At 32.5% G+C, this 17,709-nt stretch overlaps 1 protein-coding gene across 1 annotated transcript in view; it reads left to right on the top strand.

Annotated features, from left to right (window-relative positions):
- Nucleotides 1-17,709, top strand: part of LOC129938556 (unconventional myosin IC) — a 116,707-nt gene that overhangs the window by 65,755 nt on the left and 33,243 nt on the right. Inside the window, exon 3 of the mRNA XM_056046188.1 lies at nt 5,333-5,364. The gene's annotated coding sequence lies outside the window, so the exon portion shown is untranslated. The remainder of the gene's footprint in view (nt 1-5,332; nt 5,365-17,709) is intronic.

The raw sequence follows: 17,709 nt of genomic DNA, 5'->3' as shown, positions 1-17,709 counted from the left end.
GAGTATCAGTGTACCAGCTAGAATTCTCGCTAGGATAATGGCTAATAAATTAGTGTCGCGTTATCTTCGACCTCGAAAATTTTCAGACAATGCACCAAAGGAAATGTAGAGTATTTCAAAGATTGGTTGTAAACATGAACAAAAACAATCAAAAGATTCTTTAAATCAAGTTTTTTTTTTGTCATTGGTTAATTTGAGAACTTTGTTAGCGTCTGGAGCATTAAGACAAACATCTGGCGCACCTGGAAGTCAAAACAGAATATTTGCTTTGATAATTCAAACTTTAAAAATTCTTCGTCTTTTTTTTAATGGTTTTTAATAATTCGTGTGACACTGCTTTGCATATATTTGCAATTTTCATCAGAGTAATTCACTTGAGTTCCGAAAGTCCTGGCCAGTACATATCTGATACTCTTACACTACTACCACCGGTAAACACACATTTTCTAGGCCTTAAATCTTTAAATAGTTTTTCAGGGAAAAAAGAAGGAAAACATGATTTTTCTGTCAGCCCTTTTTTTGGTGTATCTTTTTCATTTTGCCAAAAATAGATTTACAACTTGAGGTCAAAAAGTGCATGCAATTTCGTGGCTACAACTCAAGCATCGCATCATATGAAAACGTTTTCAAATGAAAACGTGAGGTGTACGTACTTCTTTTTTCGTTTGATAAATTTTCATTTTATTCATCAAGAATAATGATGAACGGATAAGCTCTCGCATAGGTTTGGTCTATAAATACATTTTCCTAGAAAAATGTAATTGACTCTTTGCTTTTTGTATTACTTAATGGTGTACCATTTTTTCACACCTTAAATACGTACGGAGTTTATTTGGGAAAAAATCTATTAGAGTTTCTGGTGCATGTCATCCAGAATTTTTAAGTTTAAAACTTTGACAGAGTAATTTGAGATAGCTTGAGTTTAACCGCACTTTTTTTCGGATAATTATTTGTCTTTTGTTGAAGATAATGTAAGTGAAATAAATTCATAGGAAATGCCTTTATTAATTTTGATTGATCTTTTTCCAATAGCGGATCCGGGGGAAGGGGGTTGTAGGGTTTATGACACCCATGGGAAATAATGTTGTTCATTTTCGTATAAGAATTTCCTTGAATTAAAAACTTACTGTATTGCGTTAATTGATATTAAAATACAGTTTGTAATTTACTGCTTTAAACTTTGTTGGTTAAAGTACTAATTTTAACTGAGGACTAGACCAAGAACATAATGCAAATAGGAAATTCAGTCCTATTCCAATCGCGTAGCACACATTCATCAACTCAATAGACTATCGAGGAAGGGTTATATAAGCCGTAAAGCTTATACGGTTAAGTTATATAAGTAAGGATTTCATCTAAAAATTTGTTAATAATTTAACAATATTCACCAAAAAGCGGTAAGCTGTGTAAAACAACGAAAAAACCCCAATTTAAAATTAAGCGTTTGGAAAATTTATTGATGCTTTAAATTATTTTCATAATATCTTTTCTAGAAGAAAGAGCAAAAATTCAGGTTCTTAAGAAGAAACCTTGAATAAGAGATCGCCAAATTTGATTTAAAGTTGTCTTTAAATTTCTGGAACTCGTCTCCAATTCAATCGTATTTTTTTTCAAAATTCGTGTTCTTTTAAATACAAAAAAATTTAAGCTCTTACAAAATTAAATAAATCTACTTTTCGAAGTGAATTTGCTTTGGATGTTCTAAAACTGATTTTCAAGCTCGAGTTTTAAGAATATAAATGTAGAAAAAATTGGCTGATTCAAAAAAATAATAAACGTTTTAAATCTATTTATGTAATATAAAAGCTTTGAATATCTCGAGAACTTAAGTGAAAAGAGATCCTGCAAGGTGTAACAAAAGTTAGACTCCCGAAAATTGAGTCCGAAATTCCAATTCTCTTTAATTTCTGTACGAAAAAAAAGATCACATTTTTGCTGCAAACTTTTTCATTTTTTGAGTTTTTGAATCTATATTTTTGTAGCGTTCTTTGCATTTATAGAAATGCCAATAAGACCTGAATATATTGTTTTTGGAAAAAAAACTACATTTCACCACAACTTCTAACATTTTTGAAATGCACCAAAAACTCTCTAAACTTCTGTATGTCAGCTCTTAAATAAGGAATGTTTAGAAAATTGTTGGTATATTGGAATGCTTTCATGTCTAAGGGATCATCCAAATTAAAAAATAAGACCATCTCATGCTGGACAACTTTACTTTGCTTTAGTTGGCGCTTTAGCACATCGTTCTCTCTAGTTTTATGTCTTGAGTTTCGAATACCAAGCCGGTGTGCGTCAGCCTCAACTTGATCACTCGACCAGGGATAAGGTTTGCCTCTGCTTTTGGTTTCCTTAGGCTCGGCTTTTATCAATGGTCACTTTCTGACCAAGCCATGGAAATCAACTCTATTCGATGTCAGTAAATACTTCGTTTTGTCCTCGATAATCACAAGGCCCATTTTTTCGCTTCAGACTCGATACCGGAAAAGTCACCTATAACTGCTCGTTTGGTTCTTTCCACAATGTTGAAGTCATCTTCATATCCAAGATGTTGTGTGAAGTTTTCAAAAATAGTGCCATTGGTATTTCGCACCACTCTGATCTCAAGGACAATTTTGAAGCAGCTACATGACAGCGCATCGCCTTTTCGAAGTCCTCCGGTGGTTTCAAGAGTTTTGGTTGAGTCTCTATTAATTTTGAGATCTCCAACGTCATCCTGATAAGTCGTATTAGTTTGGCAGAGATACCTACCAAAACTCGAAATTGCATATTGTTATATTCTAAAGTCTTCTCCGGGATCTGGAATTTTCTGGATGCTAGATCTTCCAAGCCTGAAGCCACACTGTTAATGGTCAATCTGTTCATCTGTGAATGGTTTCAGGCGTTCACATAAAAAGCTAGACAGGATCTTGTAGGGGATGTTTAAAAGGGGATGCCTCTGCAGTTGGCGCAGAGAAGGCGGTCAACTTTCTTATGGGTAGTGTACTCGTCGATCATGCCATCTTCCGACCAGATTTTGGTTATGAGACAGTGCATGCTCCTTAGCAGATCCCGTTGGTTGCCTCTTGCCTAGTCTTTAATAACTTCGCACCTGTTTCCTACTAAATCATCTTTGGATTTCGTCGATTTTACGCTGGCCATGCGTCTTTTTCTTTCTTTTATTTATATATTTAACCTACGAGTAACAAGCTCCACAGATTACTTTAGAATTATTTAGATAAATAAAGTTAACATTAAACAATAATTAAATTACATTTTTATAAATAAGTACAATAAATCATTTTTGAATTTTATTTTGGAAAATGAAAGATCAAGATGTCCATCTATTTCATTGAACTCCCTAACTGACCTTGAAATTGGTTCATTTATTCCGTAGTTTGTTCTATGTCTAGGTTGAAAAAGAAGGTGTCTTTCCCTCAACGGTCTTGTTGGAGCATAAATAAAAATTAAAGACAGTAAGGTAGGGCATTTAATACGGAAGCACATAATATCACGCACAAAAATTATATCATGAATAGTTCTTCGAGATTTGATCATCTGCAGACCTAGAAGGCTTTGCCTGGCTGTTTGACTTACACCAACAGGATAAGTTATCTACATCCATTTGAAGTTTAAAGCAGTCATAGTCGCATGTTACATTCAAAAATAGTTTAAGGTCATCAGCATTAAACATTGGCTAATATTAATATGGTTGACAATATCATCAATAAATATTATAAACAGCAAAGGACCAAGATGACTACCTTGAGGGACACCTGAAGTACATCTGAAAGGCCTTGAAGTATGTTCCTCTATTTTTACTTCTTGCACTCTACTAATTAGGAATGAGCCGATCCACTAAAGTAGACTTGAATGCATGCCGATTACTTGAAGCTTACGAAGCAATATATTGTGACATACAGAATCGAAGGCTTTGCTGAAGTCAGTATAAATAGCATCAACTTGGCTTTGGGTTTCAATAGATTCAACCACGAAAGAAGAAAAACAAGCTAAATTAGTAGCGGTCGATCTTCCAGAAATAAATCCATGTTGGGCACTACTAACATGTTTTTGCACAAGAAAATCAAGTTTTATTTTAGTTAAACTTTCTAAAAGTTAAGGAATGGCAAATAACTTACAAGTTCCCCTATAGTTTTCAACGTTCTTTTTAGACCTCGATTTTAAAATTGGAATCAAGAAAGATGATATCCATTCATCCAGAAATATTCCGGAAGGCAAAGAGCGGTTAAAAATAATTAGCAGAGGTAGGCAAAGAGAACTAGAGCATCGTTTTAAGACAATCGCAGGAATACCCTCCACACCAGGCTTATCGTTGGGTTTGAGACTTCGTGATCCTTCTAAAACATCAGTAGAATTAGGGTGTATGGACCCAATTTCCACTTTGGGCTGATCATTAGAAGGAATGAAAGCATATCCCTGAGCGTTAGACTATACGGATTCAAAAAACTGAGCAAAAAACTCAAGTGTCTTACTAGTGTCTATCCTCAGTAGATTCTTCCAATTGATTTCCGTTTAGAATTAATAAAAGAGCAGAATCGCTTTGGGTCGTATTTTAAGTTCACTTCAGCGTTCATGACATAATTTTTGTGCGAGAATTTACTCAGAACAATGAATTCTTTACGAAGCTTACAAAATTAGATTTTGCCATCCAAATCGTTGGATTAAGTCGTTCTCATCCCTTCTTTTACCGACATAAAGCTGACGGTCGGTATGCCTCTGTTTTGGCTTTGTTTGCCTAAACCTACTATTTTCCTACTCCCGTCGTTATTCCACCTATAGGCTATCCAGCGGGCACCACTAGGAGGTGACAATACGATTTTGCACCACCTTGCTGGACAACGGTGTTGTCAAACAATCTAATACTTAAAGTTGTCACTTTAGCCCTTGAAATATGTAAATGTAAAGTTAAGATACACATTGTGCTATTAAAATTTTATCAGACTCCTTTACAGAACATTTCTGAGCAGTGTTCAAAAATTAGTCTTTATGTTAAGTATGTAAACCCCCCCTTAATTAAAATTCCGCATCCGTCTCTGTCTTACTCCAACATGACAAATAAGTATTTAAAAACTGTCTTACATTAGACGAAGAAAAATACTTCATGGTTGATTATTTCGATATCGATGAAGTGTTACTACATCACTTTGCAGAAACATTTTTTCATTAATAATTAACTAATAATTATCATACATTTTGTTAAGTCAAGCATGAGGATTATTTTTTTGTTTGCCTTTTAAATAATTATGCAAGTTTAACTATTGAATAATTTGCAAAACAATATAATAGGTATTAACAAATTCATTTAATAATATTTTCTTTCTCTTTCTTTCAGATATTTCAACAGCTTTTTTTAAATATTTAACGGTAAGTTCTTTAAATTGTCTGCTTTCGAAATACCAATTATCAAACATTTTTTTTTTCATAAAAAATATTTCTTTTGCTCGAATACAAAGAAATTAGTTTAGACAAAAAAAGACGAAATATATTAAAATGTGCTAAAGTATCTGATGGATAACAATAGAAAATAAATGTAGGTTTAGTTTGGTCTTTGTTTTTTAACGCATATTAAAGTTGATTTAGTGAAAACTTGAGATGATTTGATGTGAAAGAAAGAAACAAACAAAAGAATGTTATGGACCTTGAATAAAAACATTTGCGTAATTTTTGGTTTCAATTATTTGTGTTAAAATTACTAAGATATTCAAAATGTTTGTTGTAAAAAAAAAGAATATAATAGAAAGTAAAATAATAAAATGATATATTCGTGTAGACTTCATGTTAGTACCTTTGTTAATTGTACTCGTTGTTCGACCTTGGTCTGGTTTAGATGTTCAGACCAAAATTTCGTAATGAGGGTTTTTGATTTCTGATAAGGTTTTTATGACTCTGGAAAAAAAATTTTAAATTGAAAACTAGAGACAAATCGGTTTTAAGACTCTTGGATGATTTCGGAAATTTTTGTATTGCCTTTGAAATAATTTTTCTGCGAAAATGTGCTTTATCAATGTAAATGTGCTTCATCAATGCAAATGATCTTACGATGAAAATTCTGATTATTTTGATGCTAATAAACGAAAAATGGATGTGACGTTGGTGTTTATCGATATAACTGAGCTCTTCTAGTTTATTACTTACTTTTGGGGTCGGAACATTGGTTTGCATCCTCTCTACGTGACCCAGTCATCTCCGTCGTTTGACTTAAATCCTTTTGCCTAGCGCAACGTCGCTGTGCAGCTTGTTGTTCTATCTTCTCCTCCACTTACTGTCTATGTGCACAGGAACGTAGATCACGCCAGGAACTTTTCTCTCGAAACAACCCAAGGTTCTTTCATCCGCTTTTGTTATTTGTCCATGCTTCTGGGTCTTATATAGCTACACTTTTGTCGTTCGAGGGATGGCTTTACTACACAATTGCTTTCTTAGCCCATTTTTGCCGCGTCAAGTAAGCACTAGTGCCTCTAGTGCTGGGAGTTCTGCACTATTCTTTCAAGGACGATGTTGAAGAAATCACATGACAGCTGATCACCTTGTCCAAAGCATCGAAAGGTTCTGTTAAGTTGTTATCAACCTTTATGGAGCAGCGCGAAGTCTCCAAGGTCATCCTGAACAAAGGGACGAGTCTGGCAGGTATGCCAAAGCTAGCTGGCTCTATACAGCTCATCCCAGCAGATGCGGCTTTGAAATCGATGAAGAGATGGTGGGTGTGGATTTGATGTTCTTGGGTTTTTTCCAGGATCTGCCGTAATGTGAATATTTGATCGACTGTATACTTTCCTTGTCTAAAACCACACTGATAAGGACCTATCAAGTTGTTGAAGATGGGCTTTAAACGTTCATATATTATGGCAGAGAAGATTTTGTAAGCGATGATTTGGTGCAGTTTAGAGGATCTCCTTTTTTCAGTACAATATATGTAACAATAATAATATAAATTTAATAACAATAGTAAGTTTTCATTCATCACGCATGCTTTCTTGTGACCATATTTTATTCTGCTAACCAAATTATCTCAAGCTGCTTTGAAGAGCTCGGCGTTGCAGCCACCTGCTCCAGCGACTTTGTTAGACTTTTAGAAGCGTGTCGACTAAATTCAATTAAAAAACGCGACTCAATGTTTTAAATAATATATTAAAAGTTTTATATATAAAGTAATCAATTTAATTGATTATTTCATTGAATCACGAACTCTGTTGTTTGGCTGAAGGCAAATCGACGAATGATCATGATGAAGCAAAAGTAAAAATGGGCAGATGAATTTGTAACGCACTCTTGCGGCTGATTAGAAATGCTCGTTATTATTTATTTGACTTTTAAATTTGAATATTTGAAATAACGGGCGTTAGCTAGATAGACTCCTACACACTTCAACTTAAATATGACAATTTTTACTGACGGATTTGTGGGCTTTTGTCGTCTATGTTGAATGCATCATCCTGCCTGACAGTAGAGTTCGGTCATTCAGTATGCAGAAGTGGTCCTTGCATATCCTAAGCATTGAATGCGGTTCCACTATGATGTTTCCACTTTCGTCTTTGCAGCATTTGCTTCGAGGTTTATGAATTTCGTTTCACCTGCTTATAAAATTTCCTAAATTCATTGCTGCTTTTGAACCTCACAATTTCTTCGAACTCAAGCTTCTCATATTTTCTCTGTTTCCTTTTAAGAAGTCGGAGTTCCTCTCTTCTCTTAAGCTCAAAGGGCTTTTGATCGGCTCTCATCTATCTACGCAGGGCCACTTTGCACGCCGAAATTTCTCTTCAAACCAGGATTTTCTAGTTGGTGGCTGTTTGAAACCCAGCATTTCAGAGGTGGCTTCTCTGATTGCAACTTGGCAATATTCTTGGAGTTCCTAAACTTTAAAAGTTTTAAGGCCTTATAGCTGAAACACAAACACGCTTCAGCTTCGGCATCGCCTGACGTTTACGAGTTCAGCCATAGGATGCATTCTATCACAATGAAGCTTCGACCTCACGTTTCATTTGACAATCGTAAGGAAAAGAACGTAATGTTACATAATGTCACCCCAAACGGAAACTCTAGTTCAAATTTGCTGAATAAAAATACATTTACTTCTAGGAAGATTGGTTATTATAGACTGTGTAAACTACTTCCGCGATAAATTATTTTTTTTTTTTTCGATTATAAAACTCATATTTTTTTATTTTGAGAAAAAATAACAGCTGCTAATGACAGAAGTGCCATTTTAGAAATGTCATATTGGAAGTATCATTCAAAGCAACCTCAAAACAGGCCCAATTTAACGCAGACGAAGCTGAAGCGTGTTTGTACATGCTTTGTGGAATGTCGCATACCAAAGATCGCTAGGAATCGGAAAACATGGGTTTTGGCCTATGAGCTTTGTAAACCAGTTTAGATGTGTTTATTGGCAATAGTAGTTAAGTTTTTGAAATACATACCTCTAAATATCTTAAAAGAAACATAAGTTTTGAAACATAAGTTGGTCAATTTGTTTTTCATTCTCATCTTGTAGAACAGTGAAGAACTTTTTAGCAAACTTCTTATTTATGTATATTCATGATCATGTTACTTTATTGGTTATAAATATTCATATTTCATTAATTCACAGGTTTCTTCTTCTTTTACCTTCCATTGAAGATGATATTAAACAAGGTATAGATAATCACCAGACAATTTTCTAAGAAACTAACACTTTAAACGTAGACTACAATGTATTTATTTTCTGCCTTACAGAATTCATAAGAATTAAGCCTAGTACACTACAAGTATATCTACTTGTCAAGTTTGCAATGAGTCGTGTGTATCGGGTTCTTAGATTCTTAAAGTACACAATAATGTATGTGCTATATAAAAGACGTTCGCTCACGCAAAACTCATTAACTCCTTCACATAACAGAATGGCCACCTTCCCACAATAGGAATTGCATTATTTTGAGCATGAAAGCCTTTTCGTAGGTGAGTTAGTCTTTTTGAGTGTTCGTTTTTCGTGTTTTTTGTCAATTATCAAGATGGTGTGACATTCTTTTTGAAAACTTTGTATTTAACTGTTTTGATTTCAATTTCAAAAATAAAATTCCATCGTTTGGGTATGCATTGAATGTCATATTACTAAAAGTAACCAAGGCATACACTCAAGATCCTTTAAACAAGGTCAATGAGTTTAAAGATTTTATAGAACTGTTCTAAATGGTTAACTTTGAAGCGAGTCAAAATAACTTTTGAGTAAGTTTATACGAAGAAGTTTATTCTTTTATTATTTAGGTATCTAAGGTCTTACTACGTTGCATGAATACTCCGAATATTTCATTTTGATCAAATACACTACACTATCAATGTTTTCCACTATTTTTTCTAAAAATCTTTACCATACAATGAAACGAGCGTTGGAATTCCCAAACAAAAAAAAATAAAGAACTTAAAAAATTTTGACAATTGTACGTCACTAGGATGAGGCCACAAGCAAAATTTAAAAAAGAGGCTGAGATGCGACCCACACTGATAACTTCCCATTCCTTCTGTCGATTTGTCTTGCTTAAAAGGTTTGTAGGTTTTCGTGTTTTGTAAAAAAAGTTGTCAGTTGAACTATTCTAAAAAATTAAAAATTACCAACAATATTTTGCATATGACAAAATAGTTTGATTTCAAAATCTATTTTCGTTAACGAAATTTTTAGTCGAAAACCAATTTTTGCCAATTTTAGTGGCATTTCTTAAAAGTTTTTATTCCTAACATAAACAAATACAAGTTTTTATTTTTTATAAGAAAAACTGCCAATTCAATTTTCTTTACCCCATATCCAAAACTTTATTTCTCGTTGTAAAAAAAATATTTTGAGGATAAAATTATTTTTTGTTCGTAAAATATTCGAGGTGACAAATATTTTTTTTAGTTTTGTTGATTTATAAAAAAAAACGTTAATTGTTTATGGTTCCAAAAATATATTTTTTTGTATCAATCGTTATAATATATAATATAAAATTTAATTCAAGTCTCTAGCATTATTGGTTTTTGAGATATTTTGGGTTAACCAAAAATGTCACTTTTTTTTTTAAATTGCTATATGGTAAAAAAACACCCACGCAACTCCATAAACTTTACGAGGAAGCCATGGCCAAACTTTTTCAATTGTGTTTAAGTTTAGTAAATATGGGGGCCATTGCAAAAGTTCCACGTTTTCTGTTGGAATTAAATTTCTAAGTGTGAATGGAGGCATTGTCTTTTTAGAAAATCCAAGGCAGAGGTCCAAAAATGGTTTTCATAAAGTTGTTGCCGTTCATTGTTGTGAACAAAAAAACTCGTTGTCGATTGTGCCATAGTAGGTTATAGCTCCGTACAACATTACACCTGATGTATGGCCATGATGTCTTTCCAAAATGAGCTCATCCTTTCTCAGATCAACTGGTAACCAACTTCAACTTTTTTTCTTGCGAAAAGACAACGCGTTTCCATTCACTGCTCTAAGTAATAAGCGTTCTTGCCAAATTCTGACGCTCCTTGTGTACTCGAACCATAACACATTTAGTTTTTAGTTTTCTTTTCTGGATAGAATCACTTTTTTGTATTTTCTGGCTGAAACTCATCTTTTTGTCTTACCGGTAGAATTAACCACTCTTCTCATGATGTTGTTGTTTCTGCGCTGTACCCTATTTAATTTTTCCCACATTTTTATGGATCAGCAATATGATTGTTGACGACTTTTTTGCTTTTGTTAAGTCTCCTTGCGATTTCAATTCCTGAGAGTACTAATTCCTTGAAAGCATCCATGTTTGCTCTTTCTGTATAACTGTCAAAGTCTTTTCAGAGCCCATGTATATTTCAAATTAAATCAAAACAGTTGTTTTTAACACTCTTTTGGATATTTTATACAAAAGTTTTAAAAAGATCGCACTTGTAAATTCCTGCACGGAAATATAAGCAATGCCCTCATCCAAGTGAAGCAAATTTGTATACGCTTTTTTAGCAGTTCTTTTTTAGATATTGGGAAATTCCAACACTCGTTTTTAATTTGCCATTTAATTTCATGAATTTTTATTGTTGAAATACGAACCTATTTCCAGGTAGTAAACGTTTTCGGGTACAACTCTTCCACCACCTAGCGAAAATCATTTCCAAAAAGTTAGTTTTTTGCAGGCGTTTGGCCTTTTAAAGGTTTTAAACTCCTTCAAAAATTAATTTTAAATTTTGATTCAATTCGAAAATAGTCTTCTGACTGCATAAAACTGGTGACGTTTTAATTCAGAAACTGATTTTTGAATTAAGAAAAAATGGAATTCAGAATTTTCCTTTGTTACCTATGCTAAACTCCTTACTTTAAAATGATAGAGACTGTGGCCGACTGGACTTTGAGTTAATTTACTTTTTTTAATGCTTTATAGTCATGACTTTCAAGCTTTATTTTTAAAGTCAAAACAAAAGTTAAATTTTAGTTACAAACTTTAGTTAATTGACTTTAATTTTTCTGACTGCAGTCACCAGAAAGACTTGGGTCTTGACTCCAACAAAGTTGAGATATGTTGAGTATTTTCCTATAGGCTATAAATATTTTCCTCACACATTATTGGTTTTTTTTGGCATTCTATAAAAAGTATGGCAGTAGCCACATTTTTGTTTTTAAAAATTGGCACAACTGGAGGAAGACCTGTCAGAATAATAATACAAAAAAAAAAACAAATAGAGGAAAGTTTTATGAAAATCAAAAGTTAAAATTAACTTAAAAAAACTAACTTAAACTAATAAAATTGACAATTTTCAAGAAGAAATGGTAAGAAAATATCTGGAAATTGAGATTCTATAAAAAAAAGTTCATTTAATAACTGCAGCTTTAACAAAAAATAATAACTTCAAGAAGGGGGTTTGTTCGTAGACTACTTAATTGACACGTGATGTTGAAGCTCGCCTAAATTCTTTATATACCTGAATCGGGTTGAAATGAACTTGATTCGCCTCGATTCCGTCGGGGATCGGAGCCGAGTCAAAATTTGTGAAGAAACACCTGTGTGGAGGAGTTGATCCTACACATAATGCGTTATGGTCTGTTTGTGTACAAAAAATGTAGTTTTGTTTTAATCAAATTGAAAAAAAAATATTGGACATGGAGTAGGTAGCATAGGTTAACACGAATCAAACTATCTCACTTGCAATTCATAAGAAACATCGGAACACCATTTGAATTTTTGAAAGTGCTATCAAACTTAATCATTTTTAAATCCTCTTGTGCGTTAGAAACACCATGAAGATTTATTTAATCTTAACTGAGATAAACCTTTGGTGGAAACATAGCAAATCTGAATTATCTTTTTTTCTATTGTTTTCTCTTGCAAAATAAGCCCAGTTAGCCCATTTTCATAAACAAAACTAAATAATATCAACAGTAACAGATTAATTTGTTTCCCCAATGGAAAACACATGATTACAAATGCTCAACTACTCAACGAACACAGCCGTCGAGCTACAAATGCAATATCAATCGTTCTAACATTTAAGAACGAAATTACATAAGATCCATTCGAGATTCGTATAAATGTCAAAAACCCATCCGTAGTAAGATTTTACTTAAACTTTTATGGGTATTATTCATACTGCGGATATTGATTTTTTTAGTCATGTAAGATCCTACTATACTATTAATAGATTTTTCAACTAAACACGGGTATTATAAAACGCATTATTTTGTATTTTATATTGCTTATAAAAACAACTGCATTATTAAAGAGTATTTTTAACCAGATCTTTTGGGATCTGGTACCTACGCAAGTGACCAAGAGTGTATTGAATCAAACTTACGAAAATTGCAATGGATGTAAAAGTTGGCCAACTCAAAGAATGAATTTATGTTTGACTACGAGACAAAACTGTTTTGCTGATATGAAAGGTGATTTCATTGATTATTATTTGGTATTTTTTGTTTTGTTTATTTATCCAGTTTATTGGAGAATTATTATGATGGTTTATGAATGAAATGTTTGCTGAATTCATAAATTTAGCAGAATAACAAAAACATGATAAGATTTCAAAATTAATCACGTTTTTATTTTTGCAAAGAAATTAACACATTTTGTGTTCATATCATGTGCAACCTTACTAAGAAGTAATAACTTTTAATTTTGTTTCTATATTTTATCCACAAGGATAAGATATATAGAGGTTGAAAGTAGCACTGTCAACTTTATTTATAGAACATTGCAACGAAATGACAAGGCAGTGAAGTAACGTATATCTTAGTCATTCTGGCTGACGAAAAATAACTTATCTCGGGGAATTTTGAAAAACATTTTTTATCGACAGAATAAGTTATAATAAAAGTATTCACCAGTGGAGAGTGTATAGATAAGAAATTTAGCATTACAAAAATAAAAACAATGTTAACATTTGACAATGCCCTCATAAGTTAACTGATGAGTCCGCATGTGATAGAACCCTTATGAAATGTAAATTATTTTTAAATTTGGATCAATAAATCCAATTTCTATATTAACGTTACTGGTCATTTTATAAACAAGATGTGTCTATCTTTTATTTTTCAATACTACTTCCACAGACTTGAAGTTTTGGTAAAAAGTTGTGGATGTTTTGTCTTTTTCATTGCATAGAAATAGGCTGAGCCGTTTAACTTTATTGCGGTATACTTTTGTGACTTATAATGTGGAACATAATTTGAATTTGAAAAAAGAGGATGGAATGTGACCCACACTGACAACTTCCCATCCCGTCTGTCGATTTCTCTTGCTTAAAAGGTTTTCGTGTTTTGTTAAAAAAGTTGTCAGTTGAATTATTCTAAAAAAATGTAAAAATTACCAACAATATTTTGCTTATGATGAAATAGTTTAATTTTAAAATCTATTTCTGTTAATGAGCTTTTTAGTTGAAAAACAATTTTTACCAATTTTAGTAACATTTGTGTATTTTTTTTAAGGTTTCTTGTGTGTATGGAAAATCTTTTTGTTCGATTTTTTCTCAAAATGTTAGTGAATGTTGACAACAATATTTTTCATAAGATTAAATTAGTTTGAAGAAAAAATCTAAAATTTTTGAAAAGATATTTGAGTCGAAAATCAATTTTTACAAACTTTTTGAAATATTTTTTTTAGGTTTTTATATTTTGTAAAAAAAACTCTCAATTCAATAATTCTCAAAATTATACCAGGTGTCAAAAACTTTATTCTTCGTATCATTAATTTATTTTAGAGACAAAATTATTTTTTGTTCGTAAAATTATTCGAGCATTATTTTTTTTTAGTTTTCTTGATTTAAAAAAAAAAATCCGTAATTTTAGTTTTTTTAAATATACTTGTAATATAAAATTTAATTGAAGTTTGCTAGTGTTATTGGTTCTTGAAATGATTTGGGTTAACCGAAATTTTCACCTTTTTTAGAATTGCTGTGGTAAAAAACCCACCCCCTCAATGTTTTTGAGAGCCCTTTCTACATCTTTTTGCATTATTATCTGTATAACAAAATTTGTTTAAAGTCGACCTATGGACGACAAAAACAAACGTCTCGAACGTACGGAAGTACGAACGTACGTGCACACTCACGAACATATGTACATCTCTCTAAAAATCATTTATTCAGACACTAGGGGCCTTAAACCGTCGAGAAATGTCAACATTTTCAAATCGGACCGATTACAATAACTTTCTATGGGAAGTTAATAAAGTCTTTTGGGCTTCGCGCAGTTAAAACAGCTAAAGATTTTATTATTTAATAAATCTGCGGCAATATTTTCCAAATATTAAATAGAAAATTTTAAGAAACTTTGGCAAATTAAAAAAAATACTAGAGTCGCGATAACATTTTAAATGACCACAAAATAAAAAATAAATCTGTTCATAATTTCCGGCAGCATGTTGACTTGGTGTTTTTTAAGTCCGATTTATCACCAAAAATATTTAAAACTGATTATCATACAGTTAAGGAATGAATTAAATGATATTTGGAAGTTTGTTTTTGAATATTTTTTAAAACTAGTATTTATAAAAAAAAAAAAATTGGTAGATAATTAATCAGCGATGGCTGGTGATAACAGCAAACTTGAATTGTTGTGTCAAGTGCAAAATAGGATGTCGTTCTTTTAAATGCCTGATTCCAACGATAAACGAGTAATGAACAAGCTTGACTTTTTGCCAACACTACAGGCTATAGCAGCAATATTCTCAGTAATTCCTGAGCAACGCAGACGGTTTGGATTCTTTACATAGCTATTTTGCCGCAACAAAACCAAATTTATCACCAGTTTCATTATTCCGCCATTTTACTGTTTTTTCCCAAAAACGTTTAAGGGTTGCAAACTGTGATGTGAATAACTGCATAATTTGTACATGTCAAATGTCAAAAGATGACAGCTTCAAAAGCGACAATCTTAAGGATCATTCACATGAGAGCGACCAACGACATGTCGAATTAAAAACTTTGACATTTCTCGACGTTTTAAGATCCCTAGAGTCGAATTAAAAGATTTTTGAAAAGAAGTCTGCGCTTGCGTGTGTACGTACGTTATGAGAAAAATCGAATTAACAGTTTTTTTTATAAAAATAAAAACCTAAACAAATATTACTCAAAGTTGATAAAAATTGAATTTCGGTTCAAATATCCAACTAATTTTATCTTATCTTTGAGAAAAATTTTTAAACAAAAAATAGTAACCTAAGAAAAAAGCATTACTAAAAGTTTGTAAAAATTGATTTTCGACTTTTTAAAAATTAAAAATATTGACTTCAAACTTATTTTATCTCACTGAAAATATTGTTTTCGACATTCATTAAAGCGTCAGCTCCGTCACCTAACAACAACCCCAACTCACGGTCTAACCTTAGAAACGTATGGTTCGATAGCGATTGCAAAAGATTACGTAAATAATCTTTCCTGTATCTAAAATTGTTTAGATCCACAAACGCTTTAATTTTCAATAATATTTACCTACATGTCAACAAGGAATACAAACAACTATGTACAACGAAAAAACGGATTACCTTAACAACCTAGCAAAAAACTCATTAACTGGGAGAACTCAAAGGAATTTTGGAGTTATGTATGTTCGAGAATCGGGTGGACGTAAAGGAAATATGGTGAATACTCTCGGAGCTGAAACACTTACTGCTCATTTTAGAATACTTTTGTCGGTCTATGAGAATCAACAATATTTCTCCTACGCACTTTCCAACTTCACAATAAGTGAATTACTAATTAGATAGTCCAATATCTTGAAGTGATCTGGGAACAAGTTTGAGTAAGTCGAAGAATAGGGCACAGACTGAATTCCTGTCGAGTTTTACAAAAACAGCACTGATCAATTTAAAAACTATCTTGTGGAGTACTTTAACAGGTTATAATATATAATGATGCTTATGTGCCAAAAAACTTTAATAAAGCAGTTATTTTTGCCATTTTCAAGAAATGAGATTCAAATCTTGCGGAAAACTACAGAGGAATTTCTATTCCTAACTCTATAAGGAAGATTCTGAATTAAATTCTGTACGAAAGGCTCACTAAGTGGATCAAGAACACTAATCGTCTAAGCAAGTTTCAAGCTCGTTTTTGGTCGGGCTTTTCAACGATAAATCACATTTTTGCACTTACCAGTTTGGCCTGGAAGTCTGTTGAAAAGAAAAATAAATTGTATGCTTGTTTTGTGGATTTCAAAGTAGCATTTGATAAGGTCAACAGACAGGCTTTAATGTACAAGCTCTCATTACTAGGGATCTCCCGAAAATTCCTGATGATGTATTTTAAATTTTTAGAGTCATCAAGCGCCTGTGTATGGGATGGATCAAAGTTTCCGAAGTAGTTTGAAACAAAAGCGGCTGTTCCACAAGGCTGCATTTTGAGCCCAATAATGTTTGCTTTGTTTATCGACAATATCTGTGATGAACTTCCAGAAGGAATACTCTTTGCCAATACGCGGAGGATTTAGTTGTATTAGCTGAAAATCCTTTCACTCTACAGCTACAAATAAACAGATTGAACTCCTTCTACGAGAGCGAAGGAGCGCGTCAAAAAAGAAGGCTGCCGGAAGAGAATTGGTCACTCAATAATCAACGCATTGAAGTAGTAAAAGAGTTAATTTTAATTTTTCTAAGCATGTCAAAAAAAAGCAACGAGGCTATAATTGCGTTGAGTTTATTATGGCCAAAGTTTCTTGCCAATCCAAAAATCGATCTTGTGTCAAAATATCGGGTCTTTCGAGCAACTGTCAACAATTGTTGCTTGGCTCTCGGGGAGTTTGAAGCAATTCAAAGACATTTTTTCAAATTCTTGTTAGACTACCAAATTCAACACCAAATTATGCTATTTACGTGGAGTCTGAACTATTGACCAAAGCTATAAGTTATATCATTAGAGCACGAGTTGAAATTTTAAATCTTAACTATGTGCCTCATCGAGCTGATCTTCCACATATTTGTAATCTATGTAAAAGAAGAGAAATAAATAGAAAATATACACTGATGGACACAAATTTAGCACACTGAGATGGGTACTACCGTATTTTTAATTTTCTCTCTAGTTTTGTTCCAAGCAACGGTACATTTTGAAGTAATATACATATATGACAACAAATCAGAGAAAACAAAACTGTACATTTTTATATGCAATCCAATTACATAGTGTAAAAATCGTTGATTGTTTGTCATTTGCATTGTTTTTGATTGGACATCAATTTACAAATTTTGGTTATTTTTTTTTAATTTGTTTGTTTCAAAGAGAACAAAATTATTTTCGAGGTAATTTTATATC

This window comes from Eupeodes corollae, chromosome 1 (assembly GCF_945859685.1).
Source record: "Eupeodes corollae chromosome 1, idEupCoro1.1, whole genome shotgun sequence".
Taxonomy (NCBI): domain Eukaryota; kingdom Metazoa; phylum Arthropoda; class Insecta; order Diptera; family Syrphidae; genus Eupeodes; species Eupeodes corollae.
This window is presented reverse-complemented; position numbering and strand designations above follow the sequence as displayed.